This window comes from Ornithorhynchus anatinus, chromosome X5 (assembly GCF_004115215.2).
Source record: "Ornithorhynchus anatinus isolate Pmale09 chromosome X5, mOrnAna1.pri.v4, whole genome shotgun sequence".
Taxonomy (NCBI): Eukaryota; Metazoa; Chordata; class Mammalia; order Monotremata; family Ornithorhynchidae; genus Ornithorhynchus; species Ornithorhynchus anatinus.
In genome coordinates this window covers 64,706,907-64,730,290 of record NC_041753.1, presented here as the reverse complement: position 1 = coordinate 64,730,290, position 23,384 = coordinate 64,706,907, and the positions used below count along the sequence as shown (strand labels likewise).

Sequence of the window (23,384 nt, the reverse complement as noted above, 5' to 3'; positions counted from 1 at the left end):
GCAGCAGAAGGGAGGGACTGGAGAGGAGCAGTGGAGATTTTAGGGAGATGATGCCTGAAGTTTTCAATGTACTCAATAAAGAACATGGTCAGTTCTTTAGGGACAAAAGATGGGGAGGGTGGGAGGACAGGGTGTTTGAGGAGGGAGTTGAACATCTGAAATAGCTGGCGGGGGAAGTGGAAACAGAAAGAAATAAGGGTGGAGAAATAACGTTGCCAGAGGAGTGGGTGGAATTAAAACATCTGAGGATGAAAATAATCATCTGGGCACAGTCAGCCGTGTGTCTAGATTTCTGTCATCAGTGCTTTGCAGCTCGTTCACAGAAGCACACGAAGCATATTGACCTTCCCAGAGTAAGAACCCTTTTTCTCACCTCTCGAGATTAGTGAAGGGACAGGGGAAAGAGTTGAGTTTAGTAGTTAGGGCATTGTTGAAGCCATAGATTTGTGTATCGAGAGAAGATAGTTTGGGTATGTCTTCATTAAAGTTTAGAATAATACTATACTCCCATAGGTTATATCACTTTGCTTCCTTCGAGGACCTCCAAATAACTGACCTATTCTCTGGATCCTGGTGCCAGGTTGAAGAGCTGGTGTCTTAAACTCTGTGGGGTTATGATTCTCCCCTCAGGACTTCTCTTTTCTGTAAATCAGTGTATGTCTGTCTACTTCATTATATTGCAAGCTCCTTGAGGGCAAGGATCATTTCTACTTCCAAGTGCTTAGTACTCTCGGTGCTCTTCACACAGTAAACTCTAATTTCCTTGCAGTCAGGGATTATGTCCACTCACTCTGTTGTAATCTCCCAAGTGTGTAGTACAATGCTTTGCACCCAGTGGACTGTAAACTCCTTCAGGGCAGGCATTGGATCTACCAACTCTATTGTACTGTACTCTCCCAAGTATATAGTACAGTGCTGCTCACCATAAGTGCTCAATAAATACAGTTCATTTGATCATTGCTCCCATTTTGCAGTGTGAAGTGCCTTTCTCTCCTCCTGTGGCCACCAGTGCCAAGACTGGGCCTTATTCTTCCTGTCCGTCAAGTTCCTCGTGGCTAAACATCCACGACTGCATTCTCCATTACAATGAGAGCTCTTTGAAAACAGGGAAAGAGTGTCTTGCTTCCGTTCTTCTTTTCCAAGTGCTTCACCCTCAGTAGGTGCTCAAACACCACTGATTGATTGATTGATTGATTGATTGAAGTCATGGGCCCCAATCTAGGCTATTAAGTGTTCGCCACTGATGTTGTTCACTTGCCCTCATGTTGTTCACTTGCCTCTAGGACAGAAGTTGGGCTTCTGCTCCAAGCTGGGCTTGGAGCCAGGTACATAGACATTTCTGTGGGCACCAGGAAAACACGGCTAGCGAATCAGCTGAATCAGCGAATCAGCTAATCGGAGAGTAGCTATCAGTCAGCTGAATTTCTGATCAGAGACAAGTATAAATCGACTACAAATAATTAATACACATCATGTACATAATTCCCCATTGGCCTATAGCATTACACTCAGTTGCACAACTTTATAAAGAAAAATGCAAGGAAAGGAAGAAAAACTAGACCTTCCTGCTTTATCTAAAGCACATGACAATGGTATTTTGAAATAGATTTCAATCCCTAATTGCCTCTGTCAATATTTCATATATTTGACTCCAAATAGAAATCCCCACAGCATCGTAAGCCCAACTCTTGAGGCATTTGCAGTCTGTGAGACCTTTAGCTTTTGAAGCAGGAAACAGGAAAAGCCATTAGTCTAAATCGGGCAGAAATGGAGGGGCCATGGGAGAGACCGTAGCCATGGTTGCAATCCCACACGTTGCTGAGGGGAAGGAGAAGCATTCCCTGGAGATGGACCAAGCTCTGCCCAACTCCCTTTCCTAGGCTCTAGGAGCCTTGAACCCTCTCCTGCCTCATCCCATTCCCATCCTCTCTTCACTGGAGGGAGGCCAGCAACCAGGTGAATGGATAAGAGGGTGAGTGGGGAGGGCTGTGCTGCCCCCTGGTGGCGGTAGGTGAAGACCGACTGACCCCATGAGGGAGTTGCATTTGAGCCAGGTCCATTCTGTTCCCTACAGCAGCAGGGCGAAATAGAAAACTGACTATGAACTGGAGACTCCCGGCCTCTCCTATTCCGGGTCTTTGAAAACACTAGAGCAGGGCTGAAAATATCCAAAATGATGGCTTTATAGCCTTTAGCTCAGAACCCTGCCTGCCACTCCTAAGACTCCTCTTCCTTGCTCCCTGTCTAAAATCCCCGGGGCCTTGAACCCGGGCTTGGGAGTCAGAGGTCATGGGTTCGAATCCCGGCTCTGCCATTGTCAGCTGTGTGACCTTGGGCAAGTCACTTAACTTCTCTGTGCCTCAGTTACCTCATCTGTAAAATGGGGATTAACTGTGAGCCTCACATGGGACAGCCTGATTATCCTGTATCTACCCCAGTGCTTAGAACAGTGCTCAGCACATAGTAAGCACTTAACAAATACCAACATTATTATTATTATTTTCGCTCCTGTACTTCAAAGGAAATTAGTATCTGTGGAAGAAATGCAAAGAAATGGGACGCTACTGGCCTACCTCTGTGCTCTGAGGAGATCAGAGCCATGTCTGTCCAATAGCCAAATGGCTTAGACTAGCTCAGAAGAATACATCTCATCCAGAAATCTAACACAATTCAGACCAGCACGGCTCAATTCCTGACTTACTCTACTAGTCAGCCAAAGTTGCTCAATCCATCAGATAATCATGTTTATTCAGCACCTACTGTGTGCCTAGAACTGTTCTGAGCACTTGAGAGGTTCCAATAGACTGAATAGATATGATCCCTGCCCTCAAGAAGCTGATTATCTACTGGGTGCTGAGCACTGTATCGAGTGCTTGGGAGAGTCCTGAGTGGAAACTCTTTTGGTTTTTTTAATGATATTTGTTAAGTGCTTACTATGTGTTTGACTCAGTACTTAGCACTGTGGTAGATACGAGATCATCATACTGGACACAGTCCCAACAATTCCTGGAGCTTTCATCAAAACAAAAAAGCAACCTCTTCCTCTTGCTGCTCCTTGGACCAGTCTAACCCCCAGATCTCAGAAAACTGTCCGAACTTGCCCTGATCCTAGCTGCTTCACCCATTTCACCCACAAGTTCAACTGCTCCTGCTCGGTAACTGCTTTCTGGTGATATTTTCTTTCTATGGCCAGCCCATTCATTCCCAATCTGATTCTCTGACTTTTCCAGGGTGATTGAATCGAAATTGGAGGAGAGTCCAGATGGAAGGAAAACGCAAGAGGGAAAGTCAATAGAAGAGATCAAACAACTGACAATCAGTCAATCAACAGTATTTACTGAGCACTCACTGTGTGCAGAACACCATACTAAGCATGTGGGAGAGTACAATACAACCCAGTTGGTGGACATGTTCCCTGCTTATGAGGTGCTTACAGTCTAGACGGGGAGACAGACATTCATATAAATAAATTACCTCTATCAGTCAATCAATCAGAAGTATTTATTGAGCACTTACTGTGTGTAGAGCACTGGACTAAGCATTTGGGAGAGTGCCTGGCACATAGTTAAGTGCTTAAATACCATTATTATCATTATTATAAAAACAACAGAGTTAGTAGAAATGTTCTTTGTCCATGAGAAGCTTCCAGTCTAGAGATTACAGTCTTACAGAGACTTACAAAGACTGACACTCCTGGGATTCTGTGAGTCTATGATCAACCTGATCCACCAATTCACCTCTTAAAGTCTTTGCCCTGGCCCATCTGATTCGCCCTCACCTTTCTTTTTTGCCAGATTGACCACGATGGGCAAGAACCAGGCTGAGATATTCAGTTCAGTGAACAGTGAGAATGAGTTGTTGATCAAGTGCTGGAAGAGGGGAAGCCATAAATTGAAAAGTGAACATGTATTTCACGTGTGGGTGAATAGGTATTGGTCTTAATGGGGGCATAATGATGTGTAGGCTGTCTGATATGGACTATGTAATGGTGTTGTGATAATAAATTTTGATTTCTTTTCATTTCCCAAGGCCAGGTTGAACAAAGTACACTACTGCTCGTCAAGAGGCCAGATGCACTAGGAATGATGAGGAGTAATCAAGAGTTCAGAGCTGAAGCCCCCGATTTCCTAAAAGTGGTGTCCTTCCCTGGTCATTTAATTGATGTATTTTCTTCCTGCTGTTTCCCTACATTTATGTTGAGAGTTGGAAGTCTCTTCAATTGTGTGTCAATTAGGTCTTCTAACACCAACTTACTCACTGAGCCCCATCCCGCCCCTCTTGCTCTCAACCCCTTGATCACGTCCTCCCTCCTCTTTCATGTCCTACAGGCTGCTGTTCTCTCCTTTTCCAAAGCCCTCCTAGAATCATATCTCATCCAAGAGGCCTTCCCTAACCTTTCCCCTCCCTACACTATTCACCCTCCCTTCTCCATCACCTATAACTAACCTTACATCTCCCCACGCTACTAGCCCTCCCTCACCACTTCAGTGCTTAGTACAGTGCTCGCACACAGTAAGCACTCAATAAATACGACTGAATGAATGAATAACATGTCTACCAGCTCTGCCTCCTGTCTGTTGTGTGACCTTGGGCAAATCACCTCACTTCTCTGTGCCTCAGTTACCTCATCTGTAAAGTGGGGATTAAGACTGTGAACCTCAGGAGGGAGATGGCCTGTGTCCAACCTGATTATCTCAAACATATCCCAGCATGTAGTACTGTATTTGACACATAGAAAGCACTTAACAAATACCATAAGTACCAAACAATTACAATGATTTTTAAGGGATTGTCCTAGGTATACAAAGATGGTGAAATTCACCTACGGGTATGGGTCGAAGGAGGCTTACAAGGTCAATGTGGGACCCACTTTTTCAAACAGAGCATGTACCCACAAACACCATCCTTTCTTGGGCTGATAAAGATTCTAATAATAATAATAATGGTATTTAAGCACTTACTATGTGCTAAGCACTGGAGTAGATACAAGATAATCAGATCCCACAGTGCTGGAGTAGATATAAGATAATCAGATCCCACGTGGGGCTCACATTCTAAGGAGGCAGGAGAACCGGTATTGAATCCCCATTTTTCAAATGAGGTAACTGAGGCTCAGATAAGTTAAGTGATTTGCTCAAGGTCACACATTTGGCATATGGCAGGGCTGGGATTACACCCAACACCTCTAATGCACAGTTTTACAGTGGAGTGAGAGCACAGGATCGAATACGGATCCCCTTCCAAAAGTGGTTATTGTGGTCAGAGGCACCAGTTCTATTCTTATCAGTATGAGTCAGGCTACTTAATTCCCAAAAGTTCCTTTGAAAATTCTGTTACCTGAATCGTCCATCAAATTGATTTTTCCATTAGAAACAGTGACAAGAGCTTCAACTGTTGTTCACATGTTAGGTGGCATAGGAGGCCAAAAAATAAGATGAAAAAGAAAACACCTTAAGTCACAGAATTCCCCCAGTTGCTTTTGCCAATTAAATGTTGCTCCATCTAGAGGGGACGGAAGGCCAAGGATCTAGCCCCATCTGACTGTGTAGGATCTTGAGCCATGTGTCCCTGTGCCTCAGTTTCCCATTCTGTAAATGGGGTTAATAATAGTGGCTCTCCCTAAGGAAGATTTGCAGAGGAGATAGATGAGTCCCCAGGATAACTGGTATGAATATCGACAATGAACTAGCCTTAAAGTTCTTGGCAAACTGGTAGCGGGTCCAGTGCAAAAAAAGGTAGGAAGAAGAGGTAGAGCACAGCTGTAGATGGGTAGGAAACAGCAGCAGCAGTCATACCCACTTGACATACAGCAATCAGGATAGGTTCTTTTAAGGATAAACTGTGGCAGATTGTGCATCGAAGAGGCAGATGTGAACGCAGCATCAGTCTCTGCAAGTAGCAGCTATAGCCATGAATCAAGGACCAATTTTTAGGTGTGCAAGTATGGAAATGACACTTAGTCATGCATCTGATTTTTCAGTCACCCCAAAGATAATAATCTCTGTCCGCAGCTTTATCTTTGAATAGGAAAGTCAGTGATCTATATGTATATGCACAATCATGCACATGGATAGGTATACATATTGGCACCACAGTCTGTCATTCTCTCAAAGGTTGTTTAATCTTCTTGATTTGTTTTGTATCCATTTGTTATATTTGTTCATACTGCCTGGGTAGCAGAATTACATGACAAAATTTAGCTCTGCGCTATTCATTCATTCATTCAATCATATTTATTAGGTGCTTACTGTGTGCAGAGCACTGTCCTAAGCACTTGGGAAAGTACAATACAACAATAAAGAGTGGCAATCCCTGCCCACAACGAGCTCACAGTCTAAACAGGGGGGAGACAGACATCAATACAAATAAACTGACAGCAATATAAATAAATAAAATTACAGATATATACATAAATGCATAGATAAGTGGCAGAGCTGGGATTAGAACCCATCACCTTCCGACCCCCAGGCCAGTGTTTTATACACTATGGCATGCTGCTTAGATCTACCACAGATGCCATATTCAATTCCTAGAGCAGTGCCACCAGTGTACCTCTATGAACAGTGCTTAGCATCCAGTGGCAACACAAATCACACTGCGGCACTTATGTGTGCATCTATGAATTATGTATTTATAGTAATGTCTGTCTCCCCCTCGAGACTGTAAGCTCGTTGTGGGACGGGAATGTGTCGACCAACTGTGTTGTATTCTCCCAAGTGCAGTGCAGTGCTCTATAAGCAGTAATTGCTCAATGAACACCACTGTTTAATCGATCAATTAATTGATCACACTTATGCTGGGCAGATCAGGTGAGGGGACCCAGTGACAAAGGAAAATCAACCAAACTACAATTGCTTCTCTACAGTAAGGTGAAACAGAATAGCGATAAATAGGCTGGGCAGAAGAAAATTTTAAAAACGCAGTGAAGCAAAACCTTAAACAACATGATGTGGCCACGGACAGGCATTGTGGGTAAGAAACACAATAGTGTAGCATGGAACCATTCTTCTAGGTATATAATATAGAAGGGATCTCTGGTCACGGGTTGGTCTTATCAACCGCACAGGCTCCTTGGTGTAAAGCTCACCCCCACCCTCCCCACAAAATCCTCCTATTAATGATGGATCCGGTAATAAAAACCATATATGCTGGTGGTACACATGCAGAGACACAGAGAAGGTAATGTTGGGAGCTCGAACACAACAGGGGCTGGGAAGAATAATTCGCAGCTCCTTATTTCCATCTTTGCCTCCCTGGCTCCAACTCTTGTGACCCTGTTCTACTCAATCAAAAAGTAGAAATTCAGGGCTAAGAGATTTACATTACTATACTGTTTAGGAAACCCAGTGAGCGTATCTGAAGGAAGCTTGTGATTTAAATAAGCAGTTCCAATGACAAGGACACAATTTCTACTTTTACAGAAAATTGGCTCACACCATAGATTAGCACAATTCCATATTAATGAGGCAAGACCTTGACTAGAGAATTGTAAATAGAGCCAGAAACACCCTGCTTCTAAGGCACTGGTAGAAATACAGAGTCCCCTGTTCTAACAATCCCCAAAACAAGGCTCTTGCCCAAGGCATAAAGAGTTGACAAAAGGTGATCCTTCCCTTTTATCTATCCTGAAGAGGGCTTTCTGGGAAAACAGTGGCATTTCTCATTCAATTTGTCCTGAGGGAATAAAGAAAGTGCACAATTATTTACTTCCAAAACCCAATTACTTAGTTCAGCAGTAAGAAAAAAACCTTTTTTTCATGACAGCTGATGTTAATTGATAATTTTGTCATTATTATCTCCACTGAACATTTATCAAGCACTCAGAATGGACGAGGCACCAAGGCAGAACATACAAATCCCTAATTCCATTGAAGAGGCACCATCTCTCTTGGCAGGAGCTAGGAGCTAACTCTATCCAACTAGGTTGCCCTGCCTTGAGTCAAAAGTCTATTTCTATTCACATCTTATCCATTCAATCAATCAGTGGCATTTGTTGAGCACTGACTGTATGCAGAACCCTGTACTAAGTGCTTGGGAGAGTACAATGCAATACTACTCCTGCCCACAAGGAGCTTACAGTCTAGAGGGGGAGACTGACATTAAAGTAAATTATGGATATGTAGATAAGTGCTGTGGGGCAGAGGCGGGGTAAAATCAAATGTTTAAGGGCCACGGATACAAGTGCATAGGCGATGCAGAAGGGAGAGGGACTAGGGGGAATGAGGGTTTAGGTGTGGGGGAGGAAGGCTGATTAAGAACAACAACAGTGATAAATGGGCTATTTTTTAAGCACTCAATATGTGCCAAGCACTGTGCTACGCACTGGGGGAGATACCAAATAATCAGATTGAATACAGTTACTCTCCCACAAGGAGATTATTAGATTATTCCCACGTAATGATAATAATGATAGATGTTAAATATTTACGATGCGCTAAGCACTGAGGTAGATACGAGGTAATCAAGCCTGATACAGTGCCACCTGGCTTACAGTCTAAGTAGGAGGGAGAGCATGTATTGAATCCACATTTTACAAAGGAAGAAACTGAGGCCCAGAGAAGTGGAAGGACTTTCCTAAGGTCACACAGCAGATAAATGACAGTCAGGATTAGAACCCAAGTCCTCTGACTCCCAGGCCTGTGATCTTTCCACTAGGCCACACAGCTGCTCTAAGAAGATCAGATATTTTATTCCCATTTTACAGATGAAACTGAGGCCTAGAGCAGGTAAATGATTCAACCAAGGTCATCCAGCAAGCAATATAGTGGGTTGAAAGCATTTGGTCATGGGGTTGAAATAATTTATTCCACAGTGCCTGCTCTTTTACATCCTAGAAACATGTTATTACTAAAGGGTGGCTATCTTCCGATGAAAAATACAACCACTCTCATAAGTACAAAAAATGAGTTTCAGAGAATTGTGATGCTACTCTGATTACAGCAGGGGAATGTTCTCTGATCATTTATTTTTAGATCTGGACCACACTTGTAATAGCCAATAATTTTACCACCATTATCCATTTTGCAAACTGTGGCTGAAGAGAATTGAAGATCATCTGTTACTCAGGAACTGCTATCTGAGAACAAAGAGTTCTGATCCCTCTGGTTAAATGAAAACTTCCTTTAGTGGCAACTTGTAAGAAGGGAGTGGAAATCAGTCAGTGGTGTTTATTGAGCACTTAGTCTGTGAAGAGCACTGTAGTAAGTTCTTGGGCAAGTACAATATAACAGAGTTAGTAGACATAATCTTTGCTCACAAGGAACTAATAGTAATAATAATAATAATAGTATTTGTGTAGTACTTACTATGTGCCAGGCACTGTACTAAACACTGGGGTGGATAGAAGCAAATAAGGGAAATGTGCCTAATTTCAAATATGCATTAAAATGCTGGTGCATCTAAGATCTCTGGGGAAAAATAAGACTCCCTAGAATCACCAGTTGAAAAACAAAAATTCTGTTAATCAATCAATCAACAGTATTCATTGAGTGCTTGTTGTGTGCAGGGCACTGTACTAAGTGTTTGGGAGAGTACAATATAGTAGAGTGCTTAGACACAATCCCTGCCCTCAAGGAATAGTCAATTTACTAAATTGGCAAAGGGAAGGTTGAAGTCACTCCACTGTTTCTCATCTAAATACATGCTGTGTCAGCCCAGGTCATAAAAGTAAAATTGTCATTGGTTGTTTCTGCAAGGGGCAGGTATATTGCTTGAAAGTCCTTATAGAACCAGGCACAACTATAATAAAACTAACAGTGGCAGTGATAATAATTGTGGTATTTGTTAAGGGTTTACTATGTGCCAAGCACTGTACTAAGCACTGAGGTAAATGCAAGATAATCTGCCCCCACTTGAGAGGCAGCACAGGAAATGTAATGTCAACCAACCCATCTGATTTGACAGATTTGCATTTCAAACTTCCCACTCACCTACAACCCTGACCCTTATCCGACTGCTGACCTGAGAAGATTGAGAAAAAAAAAGTTCCCCCAAACTGGTAATTCTTCCTTTAGGGAAAGAAAGAAACATTAGACTGTAAGGTCTTTGTGGGCAGGGAACGTGTCTACCAACTCTGTTATACTATACTCTCCCAAGTGCTCTACACACAGTAAGTGTTGAATAAGTACCATCGATTGACTAATTCCTTGATTGATTGAGTTTCTTAGCTTTCAGCCTGTTTTTCATATCTGGCTACTGTTGACTAACACAACAATAACTGAAGAACTGCACTGTGGGGAAGGAAAATTGGTTTCAGAAGTCAGGGAACAAATATAAATTGCAAATCACCAATAAAGAATTAATAATAAAAATAATGTTGGTATTTGTTAAGCGCTTACTATGTGCCCAGCACTGTTCTAAGCTCTGGGATGGATACAAGGTTATTAGGTTGTCCCACTTGGGGCTCACAGTCTTGATCCCCATTTTACAGATGAAGTTACTGAGGCCCAGAGAAGTTAAGTGACTTGCCCAAAGTCACACAGCTAACAAGTGGTGGAGCTGGGATCAGAACCCATGACCTCTGACTCCCAAGCCCGGGCTCTTTCCACTAAGCCACGCTGCTTCTCTAATTGATGCCTGAGGAATCACTCTCACAGGAAAAAAAAAAAAACCTTGGAAGGATGAACTCAGTTGGAGGGTCTTCAGCCATCCATTAAGACAACAAAAATCACAAGCTGCCAAAGCAGTCTTTTGTTGGCCTAGTTGCAAATGTCAGGTCAGTGAAAAACATCTATGTCTCCTTCATGGGCTCCTCCTCTGCCCTCCACCCCCTGACCTTGGGGGTCCCTCAAGGTTCAGTTCTGGGTCTCCTTCTGTTCTCCATCTACACCCACTCCTTGGACAACTCATCCGTTCCCATGGCTTGAACTAACAACTCTATGCAGATGATACCCAATGCCCAGTCTCGCATCTCCTCCTGCCTTCAAGACATCTCTACTTGGATATCCTCCTGTCGCCTCAAACTTACCATGTCCAAAACAGCACTCCTCATCTTCCCACCCAAACCCTCTCCTCTCCCTGACTTTCCCATCACTGAAGACGGCACCACCAACCTTCCTGTTTCACAAGCCCATAACGTTGTCATTATTCTTGACTCCTCTCTCTCCTTCAACCCACATATTCAATCCATCACCAAATACTGTCGGTCCCACCTTCGCAACATCACTAAAATCCACCCTTTCCTCTCCATCCAAATTGCTACCACTTTTATAAAATCACTCACCCTATCTTGCCTGGATTACTGCATCAGCCTCCTCGCTGACCATACAGCTTCCTGTCTCTCCCAACTCCAGTCCATACTTCACTCTGCTGCCCAGATCATTTTTCTGCAAAAACATTCAGGACATGTCACCCCCCTCCTCAAAAAACCCCAGTGGTAGTCCATCCACCTCCATATCAAACAAAAAGTCCTTACATGGCTTAAAAGAGCTCCATCACTTGCCCACTCCTACCTCACCTTGCTTCTCTCCTTTTACAACCCAGCCCACATACTTCGCTCCTCTCATACTAACCTTCTCACTGTGCCCCCATCTCACCTGCCTTGCCACTGACCCCTTGTCCACGTCCTGCCTCTGGCCTGGAATGCCCTCCCTCCTCAAATCTGCCAATTACTCTCCCCCCCTTCAAAGCCTTACTGAAGGCACATCTCTTCTCCAAGAGATCTTCCCAGACTAAGCCCCACTTTTCCTCATCTCCCCCGTCCTTCTGCATCACCCAGACTTGCTCCCTTTGCTCTTCCCCCCTCCCAGCCCCACAGCATTTATGTACATATCTGTAATCTTATTTATTTGTAGGCATGTCTGTCTCCACCCCTCTAGATTGTAAGATCGTTGTGGGCAGGGAATGTCACTGTTTATTGTTGTACTGTACTTTCCCAAGCTCTTAGTACAGTGCTCTGCACACAGTAAGAGCTCAACAAATACAATTGAATAGATGAGTAAAGGTAAGGTTTAATGTTTCTTCCTAAACCAACACAGACCCCAGAGTCACTGGACATGAATTCACTATTTTTTCCTGCCACTGAGAGAACATCAATTACTTGCTCTCATTGTGACTTATCTGTTCCTCTGGAAAAATAAGTAGGGATTGCTTCCCAAAAGTGGGGCTACCACTGGGACTACCTGGGTGATTTTTTTGGAGCCTGGGCTCTGTGTGCTGGGGTCTCTGTTGGTTTAGGACATTAGAGGTGCAGTGTGGCCTGGGAGCCAGAAGAACCCGATTTCTAATCCTGGATCCACCACTTGACTGCTGTGTGACCTTGGGCAAGTCACTCAACTTCTCTGTGTCTCAGTTACCTAATCTGTAAAATGGGGATTAGGACTGTGAGCTCCATGTATGACAGGGACTGCATCCAACCTGATGTGCTTAGATCCACCCTAACTCTCCCCTTTCAGGGTCTCACTTGGAGAGTTTCCAGTACTCTACCAGTCTCAGCTATGAGGGGGAGAGTCAAGCAGAGGCCTACCCGTTCCATTCCTAGCTTGGGCAGTGGCTAGAGAGTGGAAAGCAATCTGCTACAAGGCAAAACTGACCCATGCTGGGCAGCAGCATCATGGGAAAGAGTCAAGGGCGTAGACTAGAGTTTACTGCGTGGAAGGCGGCAATGGTAAACCACTTCCGGATTTTTACTGAGAAAACTCTATGGGCTCCACTACCAGAACGATTGCAGATGGAGAGTGGAGGGTTCTGGAAGAGATGTGTCCGTGGTGTCGCTATGGGTCGGAAACAACTCGATGGCATAAGGCAAAACGAGACCCTAACTCTTAGTACAGTGCCTGGTACAAAGTAACCACTTAACAAATACCACTATTATTATCATTATCATTATTATTACCCTTTTAGTGTCCTAAAAGTCCCTCTAATCCCTTGAAAATTTCAGCATTTCATTAGTCTTCCTTTATGCTATGACTTGCTCTACCTTCTATCTCCAGTTATCTGCAAACTCTGTCCCAGGTAATTCAAGGTTCAGTGAAAGAACAAACTGTGGTTATCACTTAGTCTATGACACTGACTTTAGGCTACTGTTTATATTAAATAGAAAAAAAATGAATGAAGGAAAAAAAATAAAAACAAACAAAAAGCAGTCCATCCCGTGACGAGGTTCCTGAGGGAGCACTAGGTCAATAAGTGTCTGAAAAAACAGTAAGTGGTACTTTATGTTAAAGGAGTCTCAAAGCCAGAAAGCCAGTGAATAATGGCATGCTTTCACCTTAGGAAAATCCAAAAACAGGAATTTCATATTTTCCCCCTTTGCTTTCACTGTCAGGCTTCATCATCCCCTACACGGATGATCATTCATTAAGCACCTTCATGCTTTAAACACGATTTCTATGAGTTTGGTTGGCTGAAGGTGGTTTTTATATGGTTCACTGCATTGCTGGTGGGAGATCACCAGTAAGGAAGGCATTAACATATTCTCAATGTGCAGGTTGAAAATCAGCACATAATTTAGCCTGGCATTGACAATCTGGCTAATTGACTTTCATAAAAAAATGAGAAGGCAATTCCTGATTTGAAGTTGGCTTCTTAAGATGCATCCACTTATAAAGGTTCCACATCAGTATTAGAGATAACGTTTGACAATGATCCCCCCAAATTGTTTACTACATTAAGGCAAAGCCTCTGCATTCAATGACTTTCAGCATATTTTTCTTCAGTCTCTTCAAGATTCTAAATCATTAATAGCTAATGGGCATATCGTCTGTCTAACCACTGGATACCAAAGGTTGGTTAATTGCTAATTCATCATAATTAAAAAGTTATTGATTCTTCAGATATTTTGGATGCGCTAGTGACGAAAGGCCCAGAAAACATCCCTCCTGACACATTTGTCAGAGGGCGAGGTGTTCCAATCCCTAAGTGACCTTTTAAAATAAGCTTCTCTTTTAAACCTGCACAGCTCTAAAATACAACTACTTCTAGCCTTACAGCAGTGTGTGCTGCATATAAAAACGTAAATCAAATCCATTGCTGCTACCTAATTTTACTTCGCCAAATGATCTGTCATTTGTTGCTTCTTGGGGAATTATTTCCCAAGAAAGTGATTGCCTTATTAGTTTTTGTTTTGCAATAAAGAAAACCAGTGACCTACGGGGAGGGGAAATCTACTGAATGAGAACAATGAAGAAGTAGAAAGGGTTGGCTGGTAGGATTTATTTTTGAGTGAGAGAGTGAGATAGGTCAAGGGGAGAGGGAGAAAGAGTCAGACATATGGACATGTGAAGCTTACTTAGTGAGAATAAGAAGAAGGTGGTGCAGGCTCAATTTTTCTTTTTTAGAGGAATAAAGAAGGAAGAGAAAGAAAGGGAGAGCAGAAATGTGAGGTCCTTCTGGAGCTGCAATGTCAATACCATCTGTAATCATGGGGACATGTATGTGATGCTTGTCAAGAAAATAATAGGTAGAGTGCAGGGTAGCTGAATTGGGATAAATCATGGCTTACTTCTCTCCTTGATGAGAAAGAGTTGGTTATGGCCTTGAGCTAACTGACTTAAGAACTGAGATTTGTTATTCACTATGTAAGAAAAAAGTAGATGCTCTTAGGCTCCGCCCTCTATATTTGAAGATGAGGCTACTGATGGGGAGATTTTTTCATCCTAATCCTAATGAATAGTTATGGTATTTGTTAAGAGCTTATTCTGCATCAAGCATTCTCTAAGCGCTAGAGTAGATGCAAATTCATCAGGTCAGACACAGTCCCTGTCCCATGTGAGGCTCACAGTCTAGAGGAGAGGGAGAACAGGTAGGTGTTGAATCCCCATTTTACAGATGAGGGAACTGAGAAGTGAAGTGACTTTCCCAAGGTCACTCAGCAGTGGCAAGTAGCAGGGCTGAGATTATAGCTCATGTCCTATGACTCCCGGGCTTGTGTGTGTGGTTGAAAGGACCACTGAATGACTGCCAGTCAGAGCCAGCCCAGTCACCCATGGATAATGATGATGATGGTATTTGTTAAGCGCTCACTATGTGCCAAGCACTGTTCTAAGCGCTGGGGTAGATACAAGGTAATCAGAGTGTCCCACGTGGGGCTTGCAGTTTTAATCCCTGTTTTCCAGGTGAGGTAACTGAGGCCCAAAGAAGTGAAGTGACTTGGCCAAAGTCACACAGCTGATGTGGCAGATTTAGAATCCACAACCTCTGACTCCCAAGCCCGGGCTCTTTCCACTAAGCTATGCTGCTTCTCTAATGCCAGGGCCATCCTTATAGGCGGTGTCCACGTAGGCCTGGGTGGGTCAGGTTCCTCATCCAAGGAGGATGATGCAGGATGTAAAGGTCCCAGCAGCTGCTGCTTCACCCCTTGCAAGCCACACCAAGTTCAGTAGGTGGGTGGGAGCGGCAGTTGGAAATAGAGTGCCTTGCACTCCTAAAATGCTCTCTCCCCATCCTCCAACCTTCAGGCTGGGGCACACAATCATTTCCTGGTAAGGTTTTCCGAGCTCATTCGGCCCTCCTGAATGCACGTAAAGATGGTCCTAAGATTCTCCTCTTGCAAAAAATGATTTTCCCTCAGCTTCTGGTCAAGGAGAGCAACAGTTCTCTTAACTACCCCCTGCCAGACTGGTCTGTCCACTGCTGTTATCTCCTAATACTCTACTACTATAGCATTCTGAGTCTTGCTTTCACTTTTTTTACGGTATTTCTTAAGCGCTTATTAGGTGTCAAGCACTGTTTTAAGCGCTGAGGTGGATACCAGGAGATCAGGTGGCACACAGTCCCCGTCCCACATAGGATCCACAGTCTAAGTAAGAAGAAGGAGGATTTAATCCCCATTTTACTGATGAGGTAATTGAGGCACAGAAAAGTTAAGTGACTTTCCCATTGTCACACAGCAGGGTACATGGAGGAGCTGGAATTAGAACCCAGGTCTTCTGACTTCCAAGCCCATGGTCTTTTTAACTAAGCCACACTGCTTCTCCAACAGACTTCTTTAAAACTTCTGTTCCACGCTGCCCACTAGCAGATGGTCCGTTTCAGTTCACTGAGCAGCAGCTACTTGGTTATCTTCCCATCGTTCATTCTCCCATGTTGCCTACTTAGGGAAATAGTATGCCATGAACAGAGCCTCAGTGCTGGTGCAATTTCCATGCTCCAAGAACTTGTGGTTGATATTGTTAGGTCAAATTTGTTAGGAAAGTGGATACTCCATTGTCCCTCTCACTTGGTCAACTGGTCTCCCAAACTGGCCCATTGATTGTTTCTTTGTTTTTCTCCTTTGACTATACAAGACTGTAAGCCCAATGGATTGTCTCTCTTTATTGCTGAACCGTATTTTTCAAGTGCTTAGTACAGGGTTCTGCACATAGTAAGTGTTCACTAAATATGATTGAATGAATGAATGAATGAATGCTGGGTAGTGTTCTGTCTAGGTAGTGGAATTTGGGGACAGCATTATTATAGTTGATGAGAATTTGGGATTGGATGATGCTTCTATCTGCTGTGTGTTAGTCAAATTTCTTCAGTAGGCTTATGGTCTGTACTGTGCATTGTATGTATATGTGTACCATACATACACACATATATATACATATTTTATGGTATTTGCTAAGCATTTACTATATGCCAGGCACTGTACTATGTATCGGGCTAATCAAGTTGGATACTTTCCATGTCCCACATGGGGCTCACAGTCTTAATCCCATTTTACAGATAAGGAAGCTGAAATACAGAGAAGTGAGGTGACTTGCCCAAGGTCAAACAGCAGGCCAGCAGCTGCTTCCCATAATTTCCCATAAACAATTCTTAATCACTTGCATCTTTTCTTACTTCTCTTTCATCAGAGCACAGATATCAGCATACAACAGTTCCTTGATGATTTCCTTAAAGATTTTCAGTGATTTCAATGATTTGCATAGTCTGTTGTTACATTATACAGCAAGACTTGTCCCATCCTCAAATAGGGCAGCACAGAAAAGATTGATCAGGACTACACTGACCTACCTTTCAGAAATTCTTTGCTTCAATCATAATGGGGAAAAAAGTCGGAAGGAGTGACTTCAAACCTGATTCCATCTGCCACACCATTGTGGGCAGCCTTAAAGTCTATTCAGGGCAACCAGATTTGCTTTCTACCTGTCAAAACCTAGGTTGATTGATTACCCAGCACCTACAGTGTGCCTATCACTGTACTAAATACGAAGAAAGCAATGGAGTTAGTAGACACAGTCCCTGCTCTCAACGAGCAGACAATCTAAGGGGGGAGGCAGTCACTAAAATAAATTACAATAGGAGGAAGCAACAGAGTATAAAGAGATAGTGCAAAAGGTGATGTGGAAGTCCTGAAGTGGCAGTTGGGGAGGGTGGATATAGGGTGGGGCCATGAATGATTAATCAACTCCTGGACTATATCATTGTCATGAGTGAATGGGCAAATGGGATGATTTCAGTGATGAGGAAACATCCTGAATTTAGTGATTTTCAAGAAACTCGCCATCTTGGAAACCAGTCACATATCACACCCCAGGCTTCTTCCATGACCCGGTAGTAGTCTACTGGACTCTCCCAAGCACTTAGTAGTGCAGTGCTCTGCATGCAGTAAGTGCTTAAAAAATATCACTGTTTGATCGATTGAGCCAGAAGGTTTTAATGATGTTCGTTCATTCAGTTCAATCGTATTTATTGAGCGTTTACTGCATGCAAAGCATTGTACCATCTGTACGCAGAGCCCTGCACTAAGCCTGAGAGAGAATATCTTTCCCTCTCCTCCTCCCCCTCTCCCGTCCCACCCCCTCAGCACTGTACTCGTCCGCTCAACTGTATATATCTTCATCACCCTATTTATTTTGTTTAATGTGATGTACAACACCCTGATTCTATTTATTTGCCATTGTTTTTATGAGATGTTCTTCCCCTTGACTCTATTTATTGCCATTGTTCTTGTCTGCCTGTCTCCCCCGATTAGACTGTAAGCCTGTCAAAGGGCAGGGACTGTCTCTATCTGTTGCCGATTTGTACATTCCAAGCACTTAGTACAGTGCTCTGCACATAGTAAGCGCTCAATAAATACTATTGAATGAATTGAATGAATGAATACACAGGTGGGAATTAGGCACGGTCCCTTTCTTTCCGGGGGACTCACAATCTAAGATCCCTTAATCATCACATCCCTTTTGACCAGTGCATCCTTGTGATGCTTCCTTACATTGTCCACAGTCTGGACTGTGCTCATCTGTGCATGTTTTCCAAAGCCTGGTGGACTTCAGTTCATAATCCCTGCAAACCTCCAGCTTTGCGCTTGTAGATATTATCAGATTGTGCCTTATTATTTTTGGTTCTTTTGGTTGACAGGGAAGTGGAAAGCTGTTTCTTGTGTATGTGTTTTAAAGCGGATTTATAATTCTGCAAAACTAGCATGCATTTACTTCATTAACTAGCAGTTACATTTCCCACGCCTTCAATTAACACTGGTTTCATTTGAAACGAGATCAGTTAAGACGAGATATGATCGGAAAACATCATTGCCAGCCAAGTATTCCTCAAACACAGCTGATTTATCTCTTTGGCACCTCATTAAAATGCAAAATATATTGAAATTGATTTTCAGCACTTTCAGGCAGGAATGTTTGTAATAATGTTAATTTGTGAATTTCCTTTTATATATATATATATGCATATATATATATATATATACATACACACACACACACACACACACATACATTCTGCATGCAGCAGTTGCCATGTTCAGCCTAAGGCTATTTGTATTGTGCAGACAGAAAATGAACAGAGAACATTTATTTCTCATATCTTTCAGAGAAACCTGAGGCGCATGAAGATATTTGTGCAGTAACAGGCATAGTCAATCTCCTTCACCCCCTTTAGTCACTATATATCAACAGCTAGTACTGCTGCTGCAATTAACCTGCCACAGCGCTCTGCTGTCAGACTCCGTAATAATAAACTCCCCCAGTGAGCTATAGATCCTCACCCTGCAACTTCCATAGAGGCTGAATTATTCAGAATCAGCATGATTAAAGAGATGACATGGTATTAGTTAAAAAGACCTACTTCTTTTTCCACGACTGAGGCTTAAACCTATTAAAGAAGAGCAGCCAAAGCAGCTGAGCACTTCCTGTTTGCCCACCCGTCCGCCCAGAAGAAATTCTAGAAAGACTATTTACAATACCTTGTCCTTTTCCGGGTTTGGGGATAAAAGCGTAAATACCAAGAGGTCAGCAGCAGAGTTAAAAATCTCCCATTTACGTCAATCTAGGGGACAGACAAAAATAATGTTTTCAGTCAGCCGAGTCAAGTGCGGCGTTCATTTTGGCCTAATTGGTAGTGTTTCTGCTGTGATTCTTAAAGGCTAAAAAAATAGTCCCAGTTTTGCACTGTGGATCAATTTCTAGTGCGCTAACTGGCTATGAATAATAAATTACAAGTCAGGATATACAATCTGTCAGATAAGTTGTTAGACTCTAGAAGTAGCCCATCTTTAACAATAAACCTTGTCTTTATGCCAATGGTCGTGTTATAAATGTCATCCCGGATTGCGAGGAATGGGTTGTTTACATTCCATGGGACTGGAGGCGAATTGGCCAGAACCGAATCGTGGAAGGAGTCGGAGTTACACCCCATTTCCTCCCATCAGCCTCTGAAAACAGTTGTATCACTCCACTTCAAGCGGGCTTCCAGGACAGTCTATAGAACAGCTGAAGTACGTGCTCTCTTCTCGGGCTCCTCCTGCCTTCAAGACGCAGAGCTGGTGATTGTCTGGGGGTATTACCAGGGTAGGATTGGAATGCTTATTTGGAGGCCAGAAATCACAGCTCTCAGCACTATACGTTCAAGAATGTGGGTTTCCTGGCTCAAGAGGAGTGAAACCATTGCTTTTTGTGGCATTTTCCAGGAAGCTGAAGATACCAGTCCAAAAGTAGTACAGTGGAGCCTTATCAACCTAACACCCCCAAAATGGCTCCCAACTATGACGGTTACTTGACACAGAATCATCCAGGGCATCATAGGCATTTACATTTGGAAAAGGTGATTTCCCCTGAGAACAAGAGCTATTTTACTGTCTCCTCTTGTGTGATGGAGAGTCAGCTAATGGCCGCATCTGTCAACACCTCTAGACAATAGTCTGCACAGTGGCCATGAATCACGTAGGTTCACAAATGGAAAGAACTCACTTCAAGTTTTATATCAGCTTCTTGGTACCCCACCCCCACCCAACCTACCAAATGAGCAGAGCAGAAATCTGCTGAAGGGAGAGAAAAAGCCCATTTGGATTCCGGAAAAGAAGACTGCCTGATGAACTCTTAGTCTAAACCTCCACCCAAAATATGTGTGACTATGATCACATTTTTAGTTTAGGCATATTTATCATGCATTGCTTGCGACTCCTCATTACATATCTCGGTGCCTTGAGTCAGATTGGATCATTCCCAGTTGCAGGAGCAGCAGGAAAAGTGATTTTTTAAAAAAATTATCTAGCAGATGGTTTGAGATTTCTTTCCACCTTCCCCTGCACTTGAGGGTTTGGTCAGCAACGGGCAACCAGTGTTGACTCATCAATTGTTTCAGATTTCCCGAACCATGTTCAGCACTAATTGTAATAAGAAGGCGTGTATTTGTCCAGCACTCACTATGTGCCAAGCACCATGCTTAGCAAGATCATCAGATTAGATACTATCCCTATCCCACTTGAGCCTTCCAGTCTAAAGGGGAAGCAGAACAGTTTTTGCATTCCATTTTACAGATGAGGAATTTGAGATTCAGAGAACTGAAGTGACTTCCCCATAGCAGGTAAATGTCTGAGCTCCCCACACTTGGGAAAATTAGATCAAATATGTTCTAACAATGTCTTCCATGTCCCAAATGGCATATCAGTTGCTCCCATGACCCCCAGGTTACTCCGGGTTTCAGCTCCTACAGTTTGGATTAAGAGAGGATCAATGGACATTTTAAGTGCTGAAGCCTGGAATAGCCTGGGGTTGTGAGAGCAATTGAATTTAGTCTAAACCCCCTCCCTCTGCACCAAGAAAATGACAGAAGCTCTGGGTTGAAAGATCTCTTCAGAAGCCACAGAGCCCATCATCCAGTTGGCCTCAGAGCATTTTGGGAAGTTGGCTGTCTACCCTCATCATAAAATTTGACAGAGAAAGCAATTCCACAACCACCTCAGTGGGTTCTAATTAGAACCACCAGATTCTAATCCTGACTCCACAACTTGTCTGCCATGTGACCTTAGGCAAGTCACTTAACTTTTCTGTGCTTCAGTTACCTCATCTGTAAAGCTGTGAGCCCCATGTTGGGTATGGACTCTGTCCAACCTGATTAACTTGTCTCTACCCCAGGATTTAGAACATTTAGTAAGCGCCTAACAAATACCATTAAAAAAAATAATTCCAGGTCCCTGAGGCTAGGACGAAGATTATTTACCTTTAAACATTTCCTTTGTGTGCTGGGGTTTCCTACAATTCCAGACCCATCGAGGAGCTGTTCATTGAAATCACCCTCCTTCCCTCTCCCCCACTTCCCTTTTCTTCCCCTTTTCCTCACACTCATGTACTAAATGAGCTAGTATTTGTTATGGCTTGATAGTTGTTCAGTGACCATTTTCAGTTCATTTTTAATTGTGTGCTGAGATAGCCTCAATTTTATTTAGCAGTTGTTACCCACACATTCTGAAGTGTATCATTATAACACCTCTGTCTATTAAACACCGTCAACACCATCCCCACCATCGCAGCATCAACCCCCCTTCCACCACAGAATCAAAAGCAACTTGTTTCTCGTTGGAGGTTTTGAATGAATAATTCATTTAGAAGAATCTTCTGTATCCCACATGTTCAGAAGACAGAGCGATTCTCCTGTCAGTCACTACAGCTCTGACAGAACTAAGTACTGTTCAGGATACTCTCTGAGTGTACAGTCTGTTATTAATGGTGATAATTGTTAAGCACTTACAAATGTGCCCAGCACTGTGCTAAGCCTTGGGGTAGACACAGGATCATTAAAGCACCTAGTACAGAGCTCTGCACACAGTAAGTGCTCAATTAATACTATTTAAAGGATGAATGAATAAATTGGACACAATCCCTGTCCCACATACTGACTTTGTTTTGTTTTGTTTGGGGGGGGTGGTCTTCTGGGACAGGAAAATACTTAGACCGTAAGCTCACTGTGGGCAGAAAATGTGTCTGTTATATTTTTGTGTTGTACTCTCCCAAGCACTTAGTTACAGTGCCCTGCACACAGTAAACACTCAAGACTGTGAAAAGGGAATTAAAAGCATACTGAAACCATTAACCTTTGCCTTTCTGCCTCAACAGACCTCGTTTATTTACCTCTCTGAAGATTTGGAGTTGAGGGATTATTTTAAGGATCTTTGCAGAGGCTGGTACTTGCTGCTCCCACATCTGGAAGCCGGTCTGTCTTCCTCATTGATTAACCCTCTCTTTCCTGTGTTCCTTGGCTAGCCTTTTGCCTCTGTTCTTGGATAACATATTCCTTTTCTCCCCAGGGAGCATTTCTTGACTGAACTGGCTCACTGGAAGACTGTGAGCTAGCAAGCTACTGGTCCCCTTCCTGCGGCTGCCAGGTGAGGTCCACGCAATTCCCAAGAAACGATGACTTTCTGGTGCTTCCTTTCTCTCCCTCAAAAGACACCTTGTGGACCAGAGCCCCAGTCTGAGTGCAAATGAAAGGCGGTACATGAATGGAGCCTTTTCCCTTGACCACTGCCAGCATTTGCAGCACCAGATAACAACGGTGGGTTCCCTTTGAAAAAGGAGATTAAAGTGAATACAATATGGCTCTTCTTTTATCTGGCTCATCTTTCCTGATAGTCATATGGAAAATCAAGCAAAACCAACTCTGCTGAGGGATACCTATTGATGTGGACAGCATGCTGCCTGAGCAAGGTACCTCAGGCATTTATCAAACCCCAAAATGGGAAACAGCAGCAGCCGGGCAACCGGAGTGATCTAGACCTATTCCTGTTTCTGCCACTCACTTGCTTTTTTCTCCAAATTGCTGGGTGGACTTGAACTACTTCCCATCATTAAATCTTCATTCTTCTTCCTGCTCACAGTATTTGTCAATCATTTTTGTCTGCCTTTACCTCCCACCCCCCGGCCAAATACTTAGTCCTGGGATTCACACTCTATAGGCCCTCAGTGAATGCTAGTGAAGAGATGGTGATGGTATTGATGATGATGATAAGACTTCTTCATGCATCCTTAAGGTGGATGTTTCTCCCAACTCAGGGAGACAATCAGGCAGAAAGTTCACTTACTACTACAAGCTGGAAAATGTTGGAAAGGCCATTCCCTCAACCTCCCATCTCTAGGTTTCTGAAGCCAGGGTATGGAGTAGCCACACCAACAGATCTCTTGGGCTGGCAAAGACAAACGCCAGAATTGCTGGTGAACGTTCCCTTTGTGGCA

At 43.2% G+C, this 23,384-nt stretch overlaps 1 non-coding gene across 1 annotated transcript; it reads left to right on the top strand.

Moving 5' to 3' along the window:
- The first annotated feature begins 12,382 nt into the window (after window positions 1-12,382).
- Window positions 12,383-12,520, top strand: LOC114808498. Its single transcript, XR_003756346.1, has one exon. It is a non-coding gene; the product is annotated as a small nucleolar RNA SNORA7 (small nucleolar RNA).
- Window positions 12,521-23,384: the final 10,864 nt, after the last annotated feature.